Source organism: Pan paniscus, chromosome 12 (genome assembly GCF_029289425.2).
Source record: "Pan paniscus chromosome 12, NHGRI_mPanPan1-v2.0_pri, whole genome shotgun sequence".
NCBI classification, from domain to species: domain Eukaryota; kingdom Metazoa; phylum Chordata; class Mammalia; order Primates; family Hominidae; genus Pan; species Pan paniscus.
In genome coordinates, this window is record NC_073261.2 from 65,654,932 (window position 1) to 65,678,359 (window position 23,428).

Consider the following 23,428-nt stretch of genomic DNA (forward strand, 5'->3'; position numbering starts at 1 on the left):
TAATGGGTTTTTAATTATTGTTATTTTATTTTATATTTTCTATTTTTTGTAGAGACAGGGTCTTACTACGTTCCCATGCTGGTCTTGAACTTCTGGCCTCAAATGATCCTCCTACCTTGGCGTCCCAAAGTGTTGGGATTATAGACATGAGCCACCTGGTCTATTGTTATTTTTAAATTTATTTAATATGTTCATAGATAAAACATCTTTCAGTTTTAATTTCTAATATAGTAAATATTGGTAAATATAACCCGAATAAACACAAGCTCATTGAGTCCTCAGTAATTTTAAGTGTGTAAATATAACTTATACATATAATATTTAAGTATGTTCAGGGGTTCAGAGACCAAAAATTTTCAGTACTACTTACCTAGTTCATTGTCAATCTTTATAAATGCATGCGTGCTTGTCTACTTATTGGAGACGGTGTTCTATATTTGTCCACTAGATCAAGCTTGCTAAATACGTTCTCATCATCTATATCTTTTTTTTTTTTTTGAGACAGAGTCTTGCTCTGTTGCCCCGGCTCACTGCAACCTTCACCTCCCGGGTTCAAGTGACTTTCCTGCCTCAGCCTCCCGAGTAGCTGGGTGCATGCCACCATGCCTGGCTAATTTTTGTATTTTTAGTAGTGATGGGGTTTTGCCATGTTGGCCAGGCTGGTCTTGAACTCCTGGCCTCAAGTGATCTGCCCATTTTGGCTTCCCAAAGTGCTGCAATTACAGGCGTGAGCCACCATGCCTTTACATGTTTTCAACACATTTAATTAAGCCAGATTGTGTGGCTTACTCCCTGTGTAACCTAGGGCAATTTACTAATTCCCTCGGGACCTTGTTTTTCTCATTCATTATCTACTGATAATAATAGTGCTATCTTGTAAAGTAGTTATCAATAAATATTTGCTATTGTTATCTTCACTAGCAGTGTTTAGTGTAGGAGCAACAAAAAGGGACAATGGTTGGATTTATACAGTTGGGGTTTTGACTGGGCAACGGGGAAGAAAGATAAGTGGGTAAGGATATTAAGGAGCTCAGAAAAATAATAGTGGGAGTGTAGGTTGGATAGGAAAAGAAGTGGAAGGCTGAGCTGTGAGGAGCAAATGCAGTGGAAGCTTAGTGAGAGGCAGGAGATAGTATGGGGAATGGGGACTGAGTAAACTGGAGAGACAATTACTAGGGCCCATGTGAGGTCCAATGTGAGATCTCAGTTGTGGGCGCAATGAAGGGGTGAGTGGAATGGACAAGTTATCCGCACAGAATAGGGTGGTACTGGATTGACATGAGAACCCAAAGTCTTCTGTGCTGGCTTGACCAGTAGATAAACAAGGGGTGGTGGAGCACCAGAATGACACAAATCTCCCAGCAGAAGTGATGCCTTGAGAGCGGTGCTGGCAGCTGGGCAAATGCCAATCCTGCTTAGGATATTGGGGCCTTGGGAGAACCTGTCACCTTTCCTGGAGACAAAGACAGGGGAGCCAGACCTTCTTCAGGACAGCCAGCTTTCAGTCATGGCAAGAAACTAAGCAGTTTCCTGTGGGAGGGGTGCTGACAATGTTGGAGGTAGGTTTACTGTGCGAGCAGTGGGCCAGTGGGTCAATGGAGAGAAAACACAGGGACCTTCCATCTGGAGCAGTGGCTGAGGATGGGAAGGGTGGGAAGCATGCTGGCATAGACTGGCCAAGACTCTAAATGATATTCTAGACAGTATGGCTCAGCTTAGAACCCAAAGTAGCATTGGTTTCTTTTCTTTTTTCTCTTCTTTTCTTTTCTTTTTTTTTTTTTTGCTATGAAGTCTCATTCTATCCCCCAGGCTGGAGTGCAGTGGTATAATCTCGGCTCACTACAACCACCACCTCCCAGGTTCAAGCGATTTTCCTGCCTCAGCCTCCTGTGTAGCTGGGATTACAGGCACCTGGGTAATTTGTCTATTTTTAGTATAGACGGGCTTTCACCACGTTGGCCAAGCTGGTCTCGAACTCCCGGCCTCAAGTGATCTGCCTGCCTCAGTCTTCCAAAGTGTTGGGATTACAGGTGTGAGCCACTGTGCCTGGCTTTTCCCCCCTCATCTTAAGATCTGCTTCTAAGTGTTGACTTATTTTTATTTTTGAGGCAGTCTCCCTCTGTCCCACAGGCTGGAGTGCAGTGACAAGATCTCGGCTCACTGTAATCTCCATCTCCCAGGCTGAAGCGATTCTTGTGCCTCAGCCTCCCAAGTAGCTGTGGCCACAGGCTCTGGCCAACATGCCTGGCTAATTTTTTTGCAGTTTCAGTAGAGACAGGGTTTCGCCATGTTGGCCAGGCTGGGCTCCAACTCCTGGCCTCGAGTGATCCTCCCATTTCGGCCTCCCAAAGTGCTCGGACTACAGGCATGAGCCACTGCTCCTGGCCTAGTGTTGGTCTCTTAATGGTTTTAGGCAAGGAGGGGCAGTTAACAGATAGGTTAAGGAGAAAGAGCACTTTCTAAGTAACGGTGCTGCCCTGCTGAAGAATAGTCTGTCCCACGAGGTAGTGACTTCATCATATATTGTTTGTTTTTAAAGAAGTGGGATGGACATCTGTCAGGGAAGCTGAAAGTAGGGTTGGGCTGCAGAACTTCAAAAAATTCTAACTCTGAAAAATCTGAAATTTCAGAGTATAGTATTTGGCTATGACCCCCTCTAGTGGCCATTGTGCAGAATTAACCATAATACAAACATTTCAGAACTGAACTCAAAATTTCAAACCTCAAGACTAGCTAGGGTTTGTGGCTTTTAGGGAATATCCTAAATTCTGTTATGTGGATAATTCTGCATGAAATCCATTGAGATGTCTTGGCTTTTACTGTTTGAATCACATTAATGATTTTTTCTAAATCAGAGGCAGCTGTATCAGGAAGACATGGCTGGCTGGTAGACTTCTGCACCAGGCACATAAAGTCTAGAAGAGCAAAACAAATCAGATTCCTGTCTTCATGGTGTTTACATTCTCGTGTGGGGAACAGATGATCAATAACCGGTCAATAAGAAAGTAAGACTCTGATTAATGTTATGGCAGGAAATAGGCAGAGTGTGGTGACAAGGACTAAGGAGGCTGACCTACTTGCATAGGGCACTCAGGGAAGGTTTCTTTAAAGAGGTGACATTTAAATGAGAAGAGGCAGAAGAATATCCCAGGCAGGCAAAACAATAGATACAAAGGACCTGTGGTAGGAACAGCTCAGCTAGGAGCTGATGGAAGGCTGACATACCTGGAAAACGAAATTAGCAAATGGCATAAGGCCTGGGTTGTGGCTGGAGGACACCCCAAGGGCCAGATCATACCAGTTCTTGAAGACCATGGGAAACCTCAAAAGCCATGGGAAATTCAGTTATGATAACTTTCATCCCATCTTAACAGATTGTGTTTATTTATTTATTTATTTGAGATGGAGTCTCGCTCTGTCGCTCAGGCTGGCGTGCAGTGGCACTATCTCTGCTCACTGCAACCTCTGCCTCCCAGGCTCAAGTGATTGATTCTCCTGCCTCAGTCTCCCGAGTAGCTGGGACTACTGGTGCACACCACCACACCCGGCTTATTTTTGTATTTTTAGTAGTGATGGGGTTTCGCCATGTTGGCAGTGGCTGGTCTTGAACTCCTGGCCTCAAATGATCCACCTGCCTTGGCTTGCCGAAGTGCTGGGATTACAGGCATGAGCCACCGCGCCCAGCCTGTATTTATTTAAAAATTAATTTTATTGAAATTATCTGTACCCATACTTTGCTTCTAAATGGAATAAATATTTTTTAAAAACTTGAATTTGATTTCATATTAACTGATTTTATCTGTTGGTTTCTAAGACCATAGATTTCTTTTGTACTAAACATTCTTTCTGTACCAGCATTGGGTAGTGAATTTAGACAGGTAATATTGAATTGGAAACAGCAGGTTCTTTGTTGGAAAACATAGTACATTATTCTCTAGAAGAGAACATCATCAAGGCACTGACCTCTTTCTAAGGAGGAACTGGAGAGAGTTTTCTCTTTTCATGAAGACAGCTTCTGTGCTTGAACTACTTCATCCAAAAAGAGACTTACTAGAATTAGCCAAGCCCCAAAGTATGAGAGTTTTTCTGCAACGTGAAAAACTTAACATTGTTTTACTTTGTCAGGGAATTTCAGAAATGAGTTAAAAATTTAAAGCTCAATGTAGATTAGTCAGCTTCTTTTGATCTAAATATTTCTTAATTTAGAAGCACTGTGAAAAATGAGGATGACGAATGCTAGACAAAGCCAACACTATTAAGTTTATAAAAGAAAAACATTCAGCATGACTTCAAGGTTGGTGGATGGCACGCATACAGCCAGTGGGCCCATTGTGCTATGTGTAAGCAAACTGTGTGGTTGTGCCAAGGGGATCGCCTTACCTACCTGTGCTGTGTGTCAGCACCCGAGTGGTCTGACAGACTGATAGTAAAGCTCACTTTATTAGATAATACAAGAAATGTGGATATGTTAATTTCTCAGTCAGAAAGTATAGTACTGTCCTGTGGCACAAAATGGGCAATTGTAAGAATGGTAATTGTTGAGAAGGAGGAAGGGAAGAGGGAGAGAAGAGGCATCAGTGGGATTGACTCTGGTATTGAAGGTGACGTGGCATGAGGAAAAGAACACTAGAATTGCCTACTGCCACTGCCACCCAACTGGAGGTAAAGATTCTGTCTGTCAGTATACATGCACTTAACGAGGCCAAGACTCAGCCAGCTACTCAGTCATCTATAGGGAGTGGGAGCAATAATTCTACAACTGGGTATCTTCAAATTCTAGCCAAGATTAAACTTTTTTTGGTTGCAAATTAAATATTCTAAAAAAGAAACTATTTAGCTTGTTGTGGTGGCATGCACCTGCAGTCCCAGCTACTCAGGTGGCTGAGGTGAGAGGATTGTTTGAGACCAAGAGTTCAAGGCTGCAGTTGAGCTATGATAATGCCACTGCACTCCAACCTGGGTGATAGAGCAAGACCCTGCCTCAAAACAAAACAAAACAAAACAAACCCCAAAAAACCAACATTAGTACAGTTTGGAGCATCCAAATCATCCATATAATACCTTTGTGAGCACTGCCATGTGATTTTAATGCCCAAGTTTGTGCTTTTATATACAATCAAGATCATGCTAAGTGATATTTAACTGTTTTGTTTATATGTATAGAATTATTTTATTGGTTTCCATAAAGTGCATATTTGACACCAAAAATAAAATTTAAGCCAGGTGTGGTGGTGTGTCGCTATAGTCCCAGCTACTTGGTAGGCTGAGGTGGGAGGGTCATTTGAGCCCAAGAGTTCCAGACCAGCCTGGGCAACATCATGGGACTCTATCTGTTAAAAGCAAAACAAAACAAAACAAAACAACAACAACAAAACAAATGGTGCTGGAACACGTGGACATTTATAGGTCAATAAAAAAGGGAACAATAAGTAAATATAAAAATTTGCCTTTTGTTGTTCATTCCAACTGAAACCATGCAGTCTTGCTCAGTCAGCTCATGCTGTGTTTATCTCTGGGATACAATATGGCTAAACTGGCCTAATAGAGGTAGAGATTCTGTCAGTTAGTATATGCTCACTTAATGAGACCAAGACCCCGTCAGCTACTCAGAAGGTCTATGGATCACATTACTCACAACCCTGAACCTAGGTAATACGTGCATGGATAGAGCACCAGAAGCCTCTAGATTTGGTCAATGTGCTGGCTAATCAAGCTGTGCTTATAGGTCAAGTTGAAAGTAAATGCTGGTAAAGGAGAAGACAGTCCTAAAGGTATCCTCTCTGCCAGGAATACTCCAGACCTGCCGGTTCCCATGGCTTCTACTTTCTCAACTTCAATGTCACATTCTCAAAAGGAAAAATTAAAGGATACTATCCATATAAGGAAAACAAATGGAAATAAAAATGCAGCTCTTGAAAGAGAAGTCAATAGCTGGGACAAACTCAGATCAGAAAGGATTAGAATATTAGTAGATTGGAAAGGAGAACTGAGGAAATTAAACATTTTAAAATTCTAGCATTGAAAAAAATCTAGAATTAAATAATATGCATCCTGAAATGAAAGTGCATCCCAAATACCAAGCAGAATATATGAAAATAAGCCCACGCACTGGCCACATTGTGACACTACATCAGAGATAAATAGAAAAATCTTAGAAGTTGGCCAGGAGCGGTGGCTCACGCTTGTAATCCCAGCACTTTGGGAGGCCAAGGAGGGCAGATCACCTGAGGTCAGGAGTTTGAGACCAGCCTTGCTAACATGGCAAAACCCCATCTCTATTAAAAATACAAAAAAAAATTAGCCAGATGTGGTGGCACGCGCCTGTAATCCCAGCTACTTGGGAGGCTGAGGCAGGAGAATCTCTTGAACCCGGGAAGCAGAGGTTGCAGTGAGCCAAGATCACTCCATTGCACTCTAGCCTGGACAACAAGAGTGAAACTCCGTCTCAGAAAAAATAAAAATAAAAATCTTAGAAGTGACCAGAAGGAGGAAGAAAACCAATTATCTACAAAGGAATGACAACTACATTGACAGCTGGCTTCTCATCAACAATGATAGATGCCGAAGACAAAGACGTAAAATTATGAAAGTGTTTGTTGAGAAAAAAAAAACAACCATCAACCTAGAATTGTATGCCCCGTTAAACTATCATTCAAAAATAAAAGTAAAACTTGTCACAGGCTCTCATTGAAGAGATGGTTAAGAAGCTCCTCAAGAAGAAAAGTGCACCCAGAGGGAAAGCATGGCATACAAACATAAGCAACCAACTGACCGAAAGACTAAGCACAGGTGCAGATGAAATATATCAGGATATGTATTTATGTGGCTGAACAGTCCCCCATAAAACACATTTTTGTATGTTTTTATAAAACAATAAAAATAATAACTCCCCTCAATAAAAAGATCATGGCTGAGTGCAGTGACTCATGCCTGTAATCCTAATACTCTAGGAGGCTGAGGTGGGAGGATTGCTTGAGGCCAGGAGTTCCAGGTTACAGTGAACTATGATTGTGCTGGTGTGCTCCGGCCTGGTCGTCAGAGTGAGACCCAGTCTCTTAAAAAACAACAAAAAAGGGCCAGGCATGGTGGCTCACGCCTGTAATCCCAGCACTTTGGGAGGCCAGGGTGGGCGGATCACGAGGTCAGGAGTTCGAGACCAGCCTGAACAACATGGTGAAACCTCGTCTCTACTAAAAATACAAAAATTAGCCGGGCATAGTGGCGCATGCCTGTAGTCCCAGCTACTTGGGAGGCTGAGGCAGGAGAATCGCTTGAACTCAGGAAGCGGAGGTAGAATCGCTTGAACTCGGGAGGCGCAGGTTGCAGTGAGTCAAGATCATGCCATTGCACTCCAGCTTGGGCAACAGAGGGAGACTTCATCTCAAAAACAAAACAAAAGATTGTGTGTATGTTCAATAGATAGTTTATTCTAAGTCCTGTAAAATACTGTAGTCATTACTCCGCTTTAGCAATAATTAACATTTTGCCAACTTTCTTTTTTTTTTTGAGACAGAGTTTCGCTCTTGTCACCCACGCTGGAGTGCAGTGGTGTCATTTCGGTTCACTGTAACCTCTGCTTCCCGAGTTCAAGCGATTCTCCTGCCTCAGCCTCCCAACTAGCTGAGACTACAGGCACCTGCCAGCATGCTCTGCAAATTTTGTATTTTTAGTAGAGGTGGGGTTTCATCATGTTGGCCAGGCTGGTCTTGAACTCCTGACCTCAGGTGATTCACCTGCCTCAGCCTCCTAAAGTGCTGGAATTACAAGTGTGAACCACTGTGCCCAGCCTTTATGTGCTTTTTATAATCAGTAAGAGGATACAAATAGGAAGTAATTTTAGATGTTATTGAAAACTTATGGTGAAGAATATAGGCTAAATATTTGACCAGGCAATGTGGCTCACACCTGTAATCCCAGCACTGTGGGAGGCCAAGGCAGGAGGATCACTTGAGCCCAGGAGTTCAAGACCAGCGTGGGCAAAATGGCAGAATTCCATCTCTATAAAAAGATACAAAAATCAGCCAGGCGTGGTGGTGAGTGCCTGTGGTCACTCGTACTTGGGAGGCTGAGGTAGGCAGATTGCTTGAGACCCTGGAGGTGGAGATTGCACTGCACTCCATCCTAGGCAACAGAGTGAGACTCTGTTTCAAAAACAAAAACAAAAACAAAACAAAATACAGATTTTGAAAGTGAAGTAAAGTTGTAAAAATTTATCAATGCAACAGAAGACAGGGAAGAAAAGAGAAAAAACTGACAAAAAGAATTGCAAATAGTAAAGAAAAAAAATGATGGTAGAAATAAGTCTATATAGATTACTGAAACAACAAATATAAGTAAATTAAATTCATACATCGAAAGACAAGTAGCTACCAGATTTGATTATGCTTCTTACAATAGGTACATCTATAACAGAATGACATAGGAAGGTTTAAACTAAAGGAAGGTAATAATACTCAAGAAAAATATAACCTGGGCCAGGTGTGGTGACTCACGCTTGTAATCTGGACCTTTCTCTTAATTTTGCTGTGAACCAAAAACTGCTTAAAAATATATATTAAGGCTGGGCACGGTGGCTCATGCCTGTAATTCCAGCACTTTGGGAGGCTGAGGCAGGCGGATCACTTGAGTTCAGGAGTCCAAGACCAGCCTGGACAACATGATGAAACCCCATCTCTACTAAAAGTACAAAAATTAGCCAGGCGTGGTTGTGCGTGCCTGTAATCCCAGCTACTCAGGAGGCTGAGGCAGGAGAATTGCTTGAACCTGGGAGGCGGAGGTTGCAGAGAGCCGAGATGGGGCCACTGCACTCCAGCCTGGATGACAGAGCAAGAGTCTGTCTCAAAAAAAAAAAAAAAGGCCCCATTATTTTAGCTACATGTTATACTGCATTATTATAAATTGCACAAGGAGAAACAGTACATAGATAGATTTAATCATGTTTATATACATATATATATTTCTTTTTTTTTTTTTTTCTTGTTTTGCTCTTGTTGTCCAGGCTGGAGTGCAGTTGCAGGACCTCGGCTCGCCACAACCTTTGCCTCCTGGGTTCAAGCCATTCTTTGCCTCAGCCTCCTAAGTAGCTGGGATTACAGGCATGTGCCACCACACCTGGCTACTTTTTGTATTTTTAGTAGAGACAGGGTTTCTCCACATTGGTCAGACTGGTCTCGAACTCCCGATATCAGGTGATCCACCTGCCTCGACCTCCCAAAGTGCTGGGATTACAGGTGTGAGCCACCGTCCCCAGCTGGGCTCAAGTCTTAATTGTGATACTTACTCGAATATATTGGGTGAGTCTCAATGTCTTTAAACCTCAATTTCTTCATTTGTAAAGTGGAATTAATGATGGTCCTTCAGGAGAGACTAGAGTATGCTGAAATTTTTGTACAATGTGGATATACAGTAATTAATATTTGCTATTAATATATAAATCATAAATGAGCCAATGCATATAGAAGTAGTTTGAAAATTGTTAAGAGTTATACAGTTATTAACGATAATCATCTTTACCACAAGTCTTATTTTGGTTCTTGAAACTGTATTATTTCCAAAGTCCTGAACCCTCAAGGAACTCTGATTATATGCAGGATGGTTGATCTCAGCTGGACTGAACAAACCATTGAGAGATGAGCTACCTTTGATAGAGTCTACTTGATGCGGATTACACAGCTGATTATATAGGCTGATTACATAAAGGCCTTAAGAGGGACTAGTTCTCTTAGGGCATCCCAGTGCCTTTTAGTACTATACATCTTAAGTGTCCCAACAAATGAGGTCCTTTGACAGAGAGTGGTAGAAAGAGCAAAGGACAAAGGACACATGAGAACCAACGTTATCAGCTTTGTTCTCTTTTATATTTGCCTAGGCTGATTCTAGACAGAGAAATCCTAAGTATTAGTTAGGGTTCTTCAGAAAAACAGAACCAATAGGATCTATCTATCTATCATCTATCTATCTCTCTCTCTATATCTATATCTTGGTTCTCAGGTCTTCAAACTCAGACTGGGGCTTACACCATTGGCCCCTGGTTCTCAGGCTTTGGAGCTTGGACTGAAACTACACCACCAACTTTCCTGGGCCTCCAGCTTGCAGACTGTGGATCATGGGACTGCTCCATACTCAAGTGAGCCAATCCCTCATATAAAACCTCTATCTGGCTGGGTGCAGTGGCTCACTCCTGTAATCCCATCACTTTGGGAGGCTGAGGCGGACGGATCACATGAGGTCAGGAGTTCAAGACCAGCCTGGCCAACATGGTGAAACCCTGTCTCTACTAAAAATACAAAAATTAGCCGGGCGTGGTGGTGGGCACCTGTAATCCCAGCTACTCAGGAGGCTGAGGCAGGAGAATCGCTTGAATCTGGGAGGTGGAGGTTGTAGTGAGCCGAGATTGTGCCACTGCACTCCAGCCTGGGTGACAGAGTGAGACTCTGTCTCAAAAACAAAAAACAAAACAAAACAAAACACAAAGCACACATCTGAGCCCAGAGTTGGAGACGCTTGCTGAAGAAGAATCCAGGGGAAGGTGAAGTAGTTGCAGGTCAGCTGATGCTCTCCACGCCAAAGAGATGAGCCAACAGATACACAGCATTGTGTGTGAACTACAAAAGTGCCTGCTTCCACCTTTTCCGCATAAAAATTAAAATGGCTTTGTTTCACTTCTGCCTCTGAAACCTCATGCAGAAGTGTCTCTTGAGGCCCACCTTAACTGGAAACAAATTGGGAAAGGAATTCTGGGAAATGTAGTTCAGGCTAGTCAAGTTGACGCATTACAGAGGCACGACATATATACCATTTTTGTCTCTTACACAAATGCTACCATGCTGTATACATTCTTTTGCACCTTGCTTAGAGGTCCTACCAAATTCTTTTTTTTCTTTTTCTTTTCTTTTTTGAGACCGAGTTTCCCTCTTGTTGCCCAGGCTGGAGTGCAGTGGCGCAATCTCAGCTCACTGCAACCTTCACCTCCTGGGTTCAAGCAATTTTCCTGCTTCAGCCTCCCGAGTGGCTGGAATTACAGGCGTGCACCACCACGCCTGGCTAATTTTGTATTTTTAGTAGAGACAGGGTTTTGCCATGTCGGTCAGGCTGGTCTTGAACTCCTGACCTCAGGTGATCCACCTGCCTCGGCCTCCCAAAGTGTTGGGATTACAGACATGAGCCCACCACGCCTGGCCCAAATTTTTATATACAGATTTATGGCTTTTTTTTTTTTTTTTTTTTAGTGGTGGTACAGTATTCCATTGTGTTTGGGTTGTTCCAATCCTTTGCTATTTCAAACAATGCTTCAATGAATTGCCTTGTGCATATGTCATTTTGCATGTGTGCAAGCATATCTGTATGATAAGTCCCTGGAAGTTCAATTTCTCAGCCAAATGGTTTCTGCATTTAATTAGGAGATATACCTAATGCTAAATGACGAGTTAATGGGTGCAGCACACCAACATGGCACATGTATACATATGTAACAAACCTGCACATTGTGCACATATGTACCCTAAAACTTAAAGTATAATAATAATAATAACAAAACATAAAAAATAAAAGATTTGCAGAGGAAAAAGAATACTTATCTATTGTCTAATTGTTCTTTATAGAGGTTATATCAATTTCCTCTCCTGTTAAGTAAAATATAACAGTGCCTGTTTTCCCATACTTGTAACACAGTATATGACCAAAGCTGTTTATCTTTGTACATTTTATAGGTAAAAATATATATTTCAGCATGGCAGTGTGATTGTAATTTGCATTTTTCTTATTATGAATGGGTTTGATCTCTAGGGGATATTTCTGGGTAGGGAAAGGAAAGAATAAGTTTAGAAATTTCAATTTGAGTTAGATTCAATGTCCCTTTAAAAAGTTATCTTTAAAATACTGGCCCCTTAGGCCGGGCGCGGTGGCTCACACCTGTAATCCCAGCACTTTGGGAGGCCAAGGCAGGCGGATCATGAGGTCAGGAGATCGAGACCATCCTAGCTAACGCGGTGAAACCCCCTCTCTACTAAAAATACAAAAAATTAGCCAGGCGCGGTGGTGGGCGCCTGTAGTCCCAGCTACTCGGGAGGCTGAGGCAGGAGAATGGCGTGAACCTGGGAGGCGGAGCTTGCAGTGAGCTGAGATAGCGCCACTGCACTCCGGCCTGGGCCTGGGAGAAAGGGCGAGACTCCGTCTCAAAATAAAACAAAAAACAAAAAACAAAAACAATAACAAAAAAACTGCCCCTCTTCTTCCGAAACACATTTGATATTAAAGAACTTCTCGTTAGTAACAAATGATAATACTGATGAGAAATAGTACAATTTTACTATACAGCTCCATTATTTTAGTGAAAAGCAGACTAAAGTTCAAACTAAAGTGGCTAAACCTGCTTTTATCCCAGTTTACAGTAAAAATATGTACATATTTGGATTGAATGAGGAAAATCTTGTATAAATACCTGGTTTACTGAAATTAAACATCTTTAGAACAATCTTGGATTGTATTAGTCTGAAAAACAAGGCATAGATACTAGAAAAAAATTTCTAGGACATCTCTGGATGATCATTAATAACAAAATATGAAATATATTCTACATCCCAGGTGTCCCGTGTAGATCAAAGTTATCTAACACAAGTTTGGAGTTAAGTATCATAATCTGTTCCTGTTAGAGATGGCCAGATTCTCTCATGCTTTTAGTTCTTTCATTCTTAGAAAAAGATTTACAATTTGAATGGAAAGTAATTGATAATCAAAATATGTCATTAGGTATAGCTGGCAAAATATTAATGGTTCACTTTATAACTTAAGTATCTGCATATGACTTTTGTATATTTTATTGTTTCCTAGTTGAAGATTATCCGATTTAGTAGAAATTTTTTAACATTTCAGCTTTCATTCTCTAAACTCTGTCTTCTTCCTGGAAGAACTCTGTTCTACTCAATGAGAACAAAACAGCTCCCTCCTGGGAAAGCTCTTTTCAAAAGTAAGTGCATACATAGCCTGGCCACATAGTTGGTGTTTATAGTGGCGTTACATTTATTAAAGACATTCAGGCCGGGCGCAGTTGCTCATGCCTGTAATCCTAGCACTTTGGGAGGCTGGGGCAGGCAGATTTCACCAGCCTGGCCAACATGGTAAAACCCTAACTCTATCAAAAATACAAAAATTACCCGGGTGTAGTGGTGCATGCCTGTAATCCCAGCTACTCAGGAGGCTGAGGCAGGAGAATCGCTTGAATCTGGGAGGCGGAGGTTGCACTGAGCAGAGATCATGCCACTGCACTCCAGATTGGGCAACAGAGCAAGACTCTGTCTTAAAAAAAAAAAGAATAAAGGAGAGAGCAGGCCGGGCGTGGTGGCTCACGCCTGTAATCCCAGCACTTTGGGAGGCCGAGGCGGGTGGATCATGAGGTCAGGAGATTGAGACCATCCTGGCTAACGCGGTGAAACCCCATTTCTACTAAAAATACAAAAAATTAGCCGGGCGAGGTGGCAGGCGCCTGCAGTGAGCTGAGATCACGCCACTGCACTCCAGCCTGGGTGACAGAGTGAGACTCAGTCTCAAAAAAAAAAAAAAAGGAGAGAGCCCTGAATTTCTAACTCGACTTCTCAGGTAAGCTTCAAATGTCCCTACATCTTCTTGGATTTTTAAGTGATATCCAAGTAAGTGAGACAAAGATTCTCTGGGATCTAATAGGGCAATGAAGGCAGATATTTTGATGAAGGTGAGAAATTGTGGATTTGGACACAGGTAGCACTTTTTGATACTCATTGATGAGCTTAAGAATCTCAAAGATATTCAGGAAGTTTAAAAGGCCTTGTAGAAAAAAGGGGTTTTCAGGGACAGAATTATGGTGTCCATAAGAAAACACATCACATACACCAACCCCCTGAAATAGCTAACCTTTGCCTAAGGATGCAAAACAGACTTTCTTGGATTTCTCAGTAAATCCCTGAGGTAATAGAGTACGCTGAACACAGTGAATATTTAAAGAAAGGATCTCTTCGGAGCTTCTGCCAATAAAATATTCTCTAAGTCAAAGAGTAGCCTCACCTCTCAGCTTCTTAATAATGAAAGTGCTGGTCAGAGTAGCAGCCTTTGGGCATCCTCAGTGTTAGGAAAAGACTGACCAGTGCTTGTGTATCCTCTAGGAAAGTGTTCTTTTCTCATGCTTTAAAAAATTAATTTCCCCCAGTCTTGATCAGGGGACTATAATTTTGAAAAATTCTACACTTCACTTTAGAACTACTTATTCTGCCAATCTTGATGAAAATAGTGACTGTCTCCTACTGAAGAATGGAAGGCTTCTTATAGCTGTGTTAAGAACAAGAAAGGATTCTTCTTTTTCTTTGTTCTTTTGCAATAAATTAGAAACAAATAGTTAAGAATAAGATGTAAAAATATTAGAGAAAATGTTGAAAGGAGAAAATAAGCCACTCATAATTATGTTGCCTGAGCATAGCAGTTACTCTTTTTGTTTTTGAATGTTGCCTGTTGGCCTTTACTTAAATATGTACATATTTTGGGCATAGTTGCAAGAGATGTTTTTGGCAACTATCAAGTCACTTTATGTATATTTCATGCTAGGTCTTTAAGGAATGGGTTTTTTCTTTTTAAAAGTCATCATATGCTGCTAATATGTTTTAAAAGCCATGCCTTAACATATCTTAACTATCATCTTACTTCGTTATGGGAAATGCGTTTTCTTCTGGTCATAGACATTTAGACCAATTGCTTTTTGGGGTTATTCCTAGTTTTGATACAGAAGCCCCATTATCATCCCCTCTTTATCTAGTGTGACACATAGACATGCATTCAGGTGACCTAAAAGTCGTATCTGTCTATTAAAGTACAGGTTAAACAGAAAAGGGGCTAAAATAATAGCCTGATTTCTTGCTCCTTGAGATTGTGATGTTATCTATCATAAGATAATGTTTGCCCACAAACGTTATCAAAAAGTATCAAAACACTTCTCAAAAGTGTTGATAGCTGGGGAAGCTGTGCTTGGTTAAATCTTCCGGACCTTAGCTGATACCTCTCTATGGGAGTAATCAGTGAAAGCTTCAAAGTGTCATATTACTTGTGGCTTTGCATTTTCCATTTATTTATTAATTAATTTATTTATTTTGAGACAGGGTCTCGTTCTGTCAGCCATGTTGGGGTACAGTGGCATGATCACGGCTCACTGCAGCCTTGACTTCCCAGGCTCAAGTGATCCTCCCACCTCAGCCTCCCGAGCAGCTGGTACTACAGGCGGGTAATTTTTGTATTTTTTGCAGAGACGGGGTTTCACCATGTTGCCCAGGCTGGTCTCGAACTCCTGGACTCAGGCAATCTGCCGCCCTTGCAAAGTGCTGGGATTATAGAAGTGAGCCACCAAGCCCAGCCATACTTGTGGTTTTTTAATCTGTAAAGTTAAAAAAGGCATAAAGGGCCAGGCACCATGGCTCATGCCTGTAATCCCAGCACTTTGGGAGGCCGAGGCAGGCAGATCACTTGAGGTCAGGAGTTCCAGACCAGCCTGCTCTACATGGTGAAACCCCATCTGTACCAAAAATACAAAAATTAGCTGGGTGTGGTGGTGCACACCAGTAATCCCAGCTACTAGGGAGGCTGAGGCAGGAGAATCACTTGAACCCGTGAGGCAGAGGTTGCAGTGAGCCGAGATCATGCCACTGCACTCCAGCTTGGGCAACAGAATGAGACCGTAACACAAAACAAAATAAAATAAAATAAAATAAAATAAAATAGGCATAAGGGTACGTAATGATAGATGAATTTGAGAGGCGTTTTAGGGAAAGTCTTCACTTGTTGGTGGTCCATTTTACCTAACCTCTGATTAGTTATCTAGCATTTCAAAGTGCTGGAATTACAGGTGTGAGCCACCGTGCCCGGCTGAGATTTGCCAGCTTTCTTTGCAGCTAGGTGTGGCCATGTGATCCTCCCACCTCACCTTCTCAAGTAGCTGAGTTCTGGCCAGTGGGATGTGAACTCGTGATGTGTGCCTCTTCCAGGCCTGGACCGTAATAATCTTTTACAGATGAGCCTCCAGTTCTTTCTCTTTCCTGCTTGATGCAGAAGAGCATGACGTCCTTAGAATCTCTGACTTTCCTAGAAGGGGAAGCCATAAGATGGAAGCCTGTCAGGAGAGAGTCATCCTCTGATTAGGAACACCTATTTTGCACTTTAGCAAGAACTAGTCTTTCATTGTGTTAGGCAAATGAAACTTTGGGGTTGTATCCATAACAGCTGCTAATGTTACCCTAATTAATATAATTATGAAATAGAAGTTATTTGATTTGTATAATCACACACACACAGACATTATTTTTGTTTCTCTGTAAACCTATGACGATGGCAGAGAGGATACTAGCTAAAAATATTTTGAAGTTAAAACACAGCTGGGAACTGAGATACTACTCAGAGAAGAAAATTATCTGTAAGATAATAAGAAGCAGCACAAAGTAATGCTTAAGTAAGAGGGAACTGGGGTCAGACTGTCTGGGTTTGAATGCTGGCTCTGCCACTTGTAATCTGCAACCTTGGACAGATGAACTTTTTTGCTCCCATTTCCTCATTTATAAAATGGAAATAATAATAATAATATCTACCTTATAAGAATCTTGTAAGATTCAAAGAAGGTAATATGTATTGAATGCTTATAGCAGTGCCTGGCAAAGGAAGCACTCCATAAATGTTAGTTAATTATTATTACCAAGTAAAAACCTTGTGTCAAGCAGGGGCCCAGAGTCCAGAGAAGTTGGGGGTAGGGTGGGGTGGGGAGGAGAAGCTGCTTCTACTCCTGGTTAGCACCGCGTGTCATCAACGTGATTCCCAACTAGGCAGGTTAAATCTTGTGGTAAGAAGCCTCCAAATGGAGGAACACCTTAAGCTTCTGGAAAGAATATTTCTCCTTCCTGATCATCTGCCACAGGCATCTCCTGCCTCCTGTGGGTGCTCCTGCCTTGGTCAGCACAAAATGGAAGGTTGCACATATTTCCTCCTCTTTCTCTCCAATCCCTTATGTTCTCCATGTCTTCAAGATGGAGAAGCAAAGCAGATATTTAGGGAGCCACAGACCTCTGTATTTATTTATTTGAGATGGCGTTTCACTCTTGTTGCCCAGGCTGGAGTGCCATGGCGTGATCTTGGCTCACTGTAACGTCTGCCTCCTGGGTTCAAGCGATTCTCCTGCCTCAGCCTCATGAGTAGCTGGGATTACAGGCACCCGCCACCATGCCCGGCTAATTTTTTTGGTATGTTTAGTAGAGACGGGGTTTCACCATGTTGGTCAGGCTGGTCTTGAACTCCTGACCTCAAATGATCCATCCGCCTTGGCCTCCCAAAGTGCTGGGATTATAGGCGTGAGCCACCACGCCTGGTCAGTCGTTATTTATTATTGGTTTTACTTCTAGTTAGCCTCAGGTAAAATGAACTGCCTTCAAAACACCTTCAGTAGTAAGCTAGAATCCTATTTAAAGTCAGTAACATATGGAATCTTTATACAAAATAGAGGATTGAGAGACCCAGACTAACAATTTGTTAGGTAGAAAATAGGCATAAGGATTTAAAAATTTGTATTTTTTTGTAGTAAAACTTACATAACAAAATGTTTACTACTGTAACCATTTTGAGTGTATGATTGAGTGGCGTTATACACATTCACAATGTTGTGCAGCCACCAGCACTGTCTATTCCAGAACTGATTCATCATTGCAAACAGAAACTCCATACACATTCAACAACTTCCCATTCCTCCTTCCTCCCAGCCCCTGGTAACCGCTCTTCTACTTTCTATCTCTATGTATTTGCTTATTCTTGGTGCCTCGTATAATTGGAATAATGCAGTATTTGTCCTTCTGTGTCGGGCTTATTTCACTTAGCATAATTGTTTCTAAAGTTTATCCCTATTGTAGCATGTAGCAGAATTTCTTTCCTGTTTATGGTTAAATAATATTCCATCATAGGTGTATATATACCACATTTTGTTTATCCATTCATCTACACGGGGTGTTTCCACCTTTTGGCTATCGTGAGTAATGCTGCAATGAATATTGGTGAACAAGTATTTGTTTGAGTCCCTGCTTTCAATTTTTTTGGGAATATACCTAGAAGTGGAAATGTTGATAATTCGTGTTTTTATTTTTTTGAGATGGAGCCTGACTCTGCGGCACAGGCTGAAGTGCAGTGGTGCATTCTCGGCTCACTGCAACCTCCATCTCCCAGGTTCAGGCGATTCTCTTGCCTCAGCCTTTTGAGTAGCTGGGATTACAAGTGCATGCCACTACGCCCAGCTAATTTTTGTATTTTTAGTAGAGACAAGGTTTCACCATATTGGCCAGGCTGGTCTTGAACTCCTGTCCTCAAGTGATCTACCCACGTTGGCCTCCCAAAGTGCTGGGAGTACAGGGGTGAGCCACCACAGCCGGCTAGTTTGTGTTTTTAAATAGGGGATTTGTACATGTGTCTCACTGACAGGAACTGTGTCACATGGTGTATCCTTACTGCAAGGGAATGGGGTGGGGCTGAGAAAAATGAGGTTTTAATTTTTTCCCCAGTCTTTTTTTTTTTTTCTTTGAGATGGAGTCTTGCCCTGTTGCCCATGCTGGAGTGCAATGGTGTGGTCTCTGCTCACTACAACCTCTGCCTCCTGGGTTCAAGCAATTCTCTTGCCTCAGCCTCCCAAGTAGCTAGGACTACAGGTGTGTGCCACCACACCCAGCTAATTATTGTATTTTTAGTAGAGATGGAGTTTCACTATGTTGGGCAGGCTGGTCGTGAACCCCTGACCTCATGATGCATCCACCTCGGCCTCCCAAACTGTTGGGATTACAGGCGTGAGCCATCGTGCCTGGCCTCCCCAGTCTGTATAGTAGATAAAGGCAAGATAATGTGGGCTGGGAAAAGATGGTGAATGATTCCACCTACAGTACCTGCCACAATTTACATTCTGGAGGATGAATTTAGAACTAAGACTCTATACTCCCCTAGCAGGAAATATGACTAGGCATTGATTCCCGATGGTACTTATGATGTTGTTGGTATTCTATAAATTCAAATTCAATGCCGTCCTTTTTCCTGGATCTAATTTTGAATGATTTTATGACTTAAGGGAACTGCTTCATCTAGTTTCAGTGGGAATTTAGATAAATCTGCTTTTGATAGGTAATTACCCATGGTTTGGTTTGTATAAAATAAGCTTTCCAACAGAAGGGGGGCACTCAACTGTAGATGAAGATAATTAAATGATAATTAAAATGGGGGTGGTTTAGCAATAACAATACAAATGGGGAAAGGGCAAGATGGCATACTGTAAAGGAAACCATTTCTGTTGGAATACTCAGAATTAAATACTACTAGTTCTGTTTAAAGACTGCTATTCAAAAATTATTGTTCAATTACTCCAGTATTTGCTATGTAACTTACCCAAAGACATTCATTTATCACTATAAGCTTGGGAATAGGATCTAGCCATTGCAACTGTAGACTCCAGAAATTCAGAAAGAAGATTCAGACTTACCTTTGTTATAATTTTTTTTTTTTTTTTAAGAGACAGAGTCTTGTTCTGTCGCCCAGGCTGCTATTATTTAAAAAGAAGAGAATAAATTTTGAGATGTTGTCTTAGCTGTTTGTGTTGCTATAACACAATACCTGAGACTGGGTAATTTATAAAGAACACAAACTTATTTCTCACAGTTTTCACAGCTGGGAAGTCGAAGATCAAGGTACCAGCAGGTTTGGTTGGTGAAGGCTGCTCTTTGATTCCAAGATGGCACCTTGTTGCTGTATGCTATGGAGGGGAGGAATGCTGTGTGAGGCTTCCTTTACAAAGGCCTTAATCCTATTCATGAGGAAGAAGCCCCCATGGCCTACTCACCTCTTAAAGGCCCCACTATCAATTGGCCATTGTATTAGTCCATTCTCACACTGCCATAAAGAACTACCTGAGCCTGGGTAATTTATAAAGAAAAGAGGTTTAATTGGCTCACAGTTCCACAGGCTGTACAGGCAGCATGGCTGGGGAGGCCTCAGGGAACTTACAATCATGGTGGAAGGGAAAAGAGGAAGCAAGCATATCTTTAGATGGCAACAGGAGAGAGAGAGTAAGGGGGGGATGTGCAACACACTTTTAAACAACCAGAGCTCATGAGAATTCACTTACTATCATAAGAAAAGCAAGGGGAAAATCCTCCCCCATGATTCAATCACCTTCCACCAGGACCCTCCCCAACATGGGGAATTACGATTTGACATGAGATTTGGGTGGGGACACAGAGCCAAACCATATCGGCCATTAAGTTTCAACAGCTACATTTTGGAGGGGACACAGTCTAACCATAGCAGATCCAGTGAACCATCTTTGCTACAATAAAACTGTTGCTACTATAGGAAACAGAACAATTATTTTAAAGCAAATTTGGAAAACTTGAAGCCAGGGGGATCTCAGGTGTGTGCAGAAACAAATCTCTCTCGTCCTCTTGCCATATTAATAACCCATGATTCCTTATGAGTTTTGGGGCTTTTAAGTGGACACCCAGAGCCAGCTATTGTCGGCTACTGCCCTGCATTAGCCCCTTGCCAAGCAAGCCAGACCCTGGGGAATTCTACTACCATGGGAGATACACGCAGACAATGCTCTCTCTCTCTGACTGCATGAGGTGTTGCAGAGTGTATTAATTCTCTCTCTCTCTCTTTTTTTTTTTTTTTTTTTGAGATGGAGTCTGGCTCTGTCGCCCAGGCTGGAGTGCACTGGCATGATCTCAGCTCACTGCAAGCTCTGCCTCCTGGGTTCACGCCATTCTCCTGCCTCAGCATCCCGAGTAGCTGGGACTACAGGCGCCCGCCACCATACCCAGCTAATATTTGTATTTTTTTAGTAGAGACAGGGTTTCACCATGTTAGCCAGGATGGTTTTGATCTCCTGACCTCGTGATCTGCCCGCCTTGGCCTCCCAAAGTGCTGGGATTACAGGCATGAGCCACCTTGCCCAGCTGCAGACTGGATTAATTCTCTACGACTGCCAGTTATTTCCTGTAAAGAGGATGGTGGTCACACCCTTCTCCTGTAAACTTTATCTGCAACCACTTCTCGTTCTGATCTGATGAACAAAAATTTGAAAAGAAGTCAATAGAAAAACTAGGACACAACCATGGTGGTGTGGGAGGCACCACAGGAAGAGGAGTCAATGGGTTGGTTGGAGAAAGAAAGCTTCTATGAGGCCTCTGGGTGGCCCACGGAGAGAGAGGTGGATGTTAGGGAGAAAGAGAACCAAGAGAGGGGAAGAAAATGGATAATGAGGCCAGGTGTGGTGGCTGATGCCTGTAATCCCAGCACTTTGGGAGGCTGAGGCGGGTGGATCACCTGAGGTCAGGAGTTCAAACCAGCCTGGCCAACATGGTGAAACCCCGTTTCTACTAAAAATACAAAAATTAGCCAGGCGCGAGGGTGCACGCCTGTAGTCCCAGCTACTTGGGAGGCCAAAACAGGAGAATTGCTTGAACCCGGGAGGCGGAGTTTGCAGTGAGCTGAGATTGCCCCACTGCACTCCAGCCTGGGAGACAGAGCAAGACTCCATCTTAAAGAAAAATAAAAATAAAATGGATAATGAGGAAAGAAAATAGGTTTCCTCCCTAATGAAAGTGAGGTAGGTCTGGGGAAGCTATGAATCTCATGTATCAGAGAGGTTGAGGCAGGCATACATCTGAGGTGGCAGAGGCTACTAACCTAACATAAAGAGGACCCACAGAAAGATGGTAAGTGAGGCAATGCTAGGGAATTACAGCAAGAACAGTGGGAACAAGTGTTTCATGGTATGGAGGAAATCCCAGGAAAACTCCCAAATGTTCAGTCTCTTGACATGCTCCAGCATTCTTCCCACTGGGACCCCAGTCCACCGACCTCCCCTCAATTACTCGCTTTTCTATGACCTCCTTGTCTCCCTTCTTCCCACCTTGATCAGTTTGGATTCCGTGGTTCATCCCTGACATCACACCTTGATATGACATTCAATTCACCTGCCTCTCTCTCCATCCACACTTCCCTGGCAAAACTCCAACTCTGATGAACTTAGCACCCCTCACCCTCCATTCCCTGCCTGCACCTGAGCAGCTAGCTGTGGCGGAAAAAAGCCCACATAGGATGGTGGATGTCAGGAGCCCACAGCCTCGTCCAGTTGTCCAGCTTATTGCCATGGTCAAGTTGCTCTCCCCCTTTGAAATGACTACATTATAGCTTTTTCCTCTGTCATCAACCTTTCAATATCACCTCTCTCCTTCTCACTCTTAGCTGTTGGCCTGGCTCCTTTTGTCTCTTTTTATTTTTATTTTATTTTATTTTTAAAGTTTTTTTTTTAAATTTTTGTCTTTTATTATTTTATTTTTTTGAGACAGAGTCTCGGCAGGGTGTGTTGGCTCACACCTGTAATCCCAGCACTTTGGGAAGCCGAGGTGAGGAGTTCAAAATGGAGTCTTGCTGTGTTGCCCAGGCTGGAGTGCAATGGCACCATCTCAGCTCACTGCAAACTCTGCCTTCCCAAGTCAAGCAATTCTCTGCTTCAGCCTCCCGAGTAGCTGGGGTTATAGACGTGTGCCACCACACCCAGATGCTTTTTGTATTTTTAGTAGAGACGCGGTTTTGCCATGTTGGCCAGGCTGGTCTTGAACTGCTGACCTCAAGTGATCCACCCGCCTCTGCCTCCCAAACTGCTGGGATTACGGGCATGATTTTTTATTTTTATTTTTTGAGATGGAGTCTCACTCTGTTGCCCAGGCTAGAGTGCAGTGGTGCAATCATAGCTCACTGTAACCTGGAACTCCTGGGTTCAAGACACCCTCCTGCCTCAGCTTCCCAAATAGCTGGCACTACAGGTGTGTGCCACTACACTTGGCTTGTGGCTCCTTTTTTCACTGAAGAAATAAAAACAATCAGCAGAGAATGATTCAGAATCTTCAAATGTACCTTCATTGGTAGCCGCCTATGCTCTGCCTCCTGGAGAGTTGTGATGAATGTCCCATCCTTGCTCCTATCACTGGCACTGTGTATTCCCTGGTCCACCCCTTCTTGCCTGCTTAAGGACTTGCTCCTGCAATCATCCCCTTGCTCTGTGTCATTGTCTGCCCCCCGCTACTGGGTTATTCCCATCAGTGTACAAATATGTGGCAATAATTCCCAGTTAAGAAAATACCTCCCTGGGCCCAGCATGGTGGCTCATGCCTGTAATCCCAGCCCTTTGGGAGGCCAAGATGGGAAAATCACTTGAGGCCAGGAGTTTGAGACCAGCTTGGGCAACATAGCGAGACTACGCCTCTACAAAAGTAATGGAAAAAAAAAAAAAAAAAAAAAAGCTAGGTGTGCTGGTGCTCACTGGAAGCTGCAATGAGGTATGATTGTGCCACTACATTGCAGCCTAAAAAAAAGAAAGGAAGGAAAAAAAGAAGGAAGAGACAAA

General features: G+C 42.6%; 1 protein-coding gene across 6 annotated transcripts in view; it reads left to right on the forward strand.

Annotated features, from left to right (window-relative positions):
- LOC100995269 (interferon-induced transmembrane protein 3-like) overlaps positions 1-23,428 on the forward strand; it is a 42,782-nt gene that overhangs the window by 15,298 nt on the left and 4,056 nt on the right. For 2 of the 6 annotated variants that reach the window (XM_055107906.2, XM_055107903.2), the window contains exon 2: positions 12,871-12,964. The exons of 2 other annotated variants lie outside the window; for them this stretch is intronic. The gene's annotated coding sequence lies outside the window, so the exon portion shown is untranslated. Of the gene's footprint in view, positions 1-9,990; positions 10,127-12,870; positions 12,965-23,428 lie in introns of all 6 variants that reach the window. 2 more of the 6 variants (XM_055107904.2, XM_034953203.3) reach the window with 2 other exon arrangements.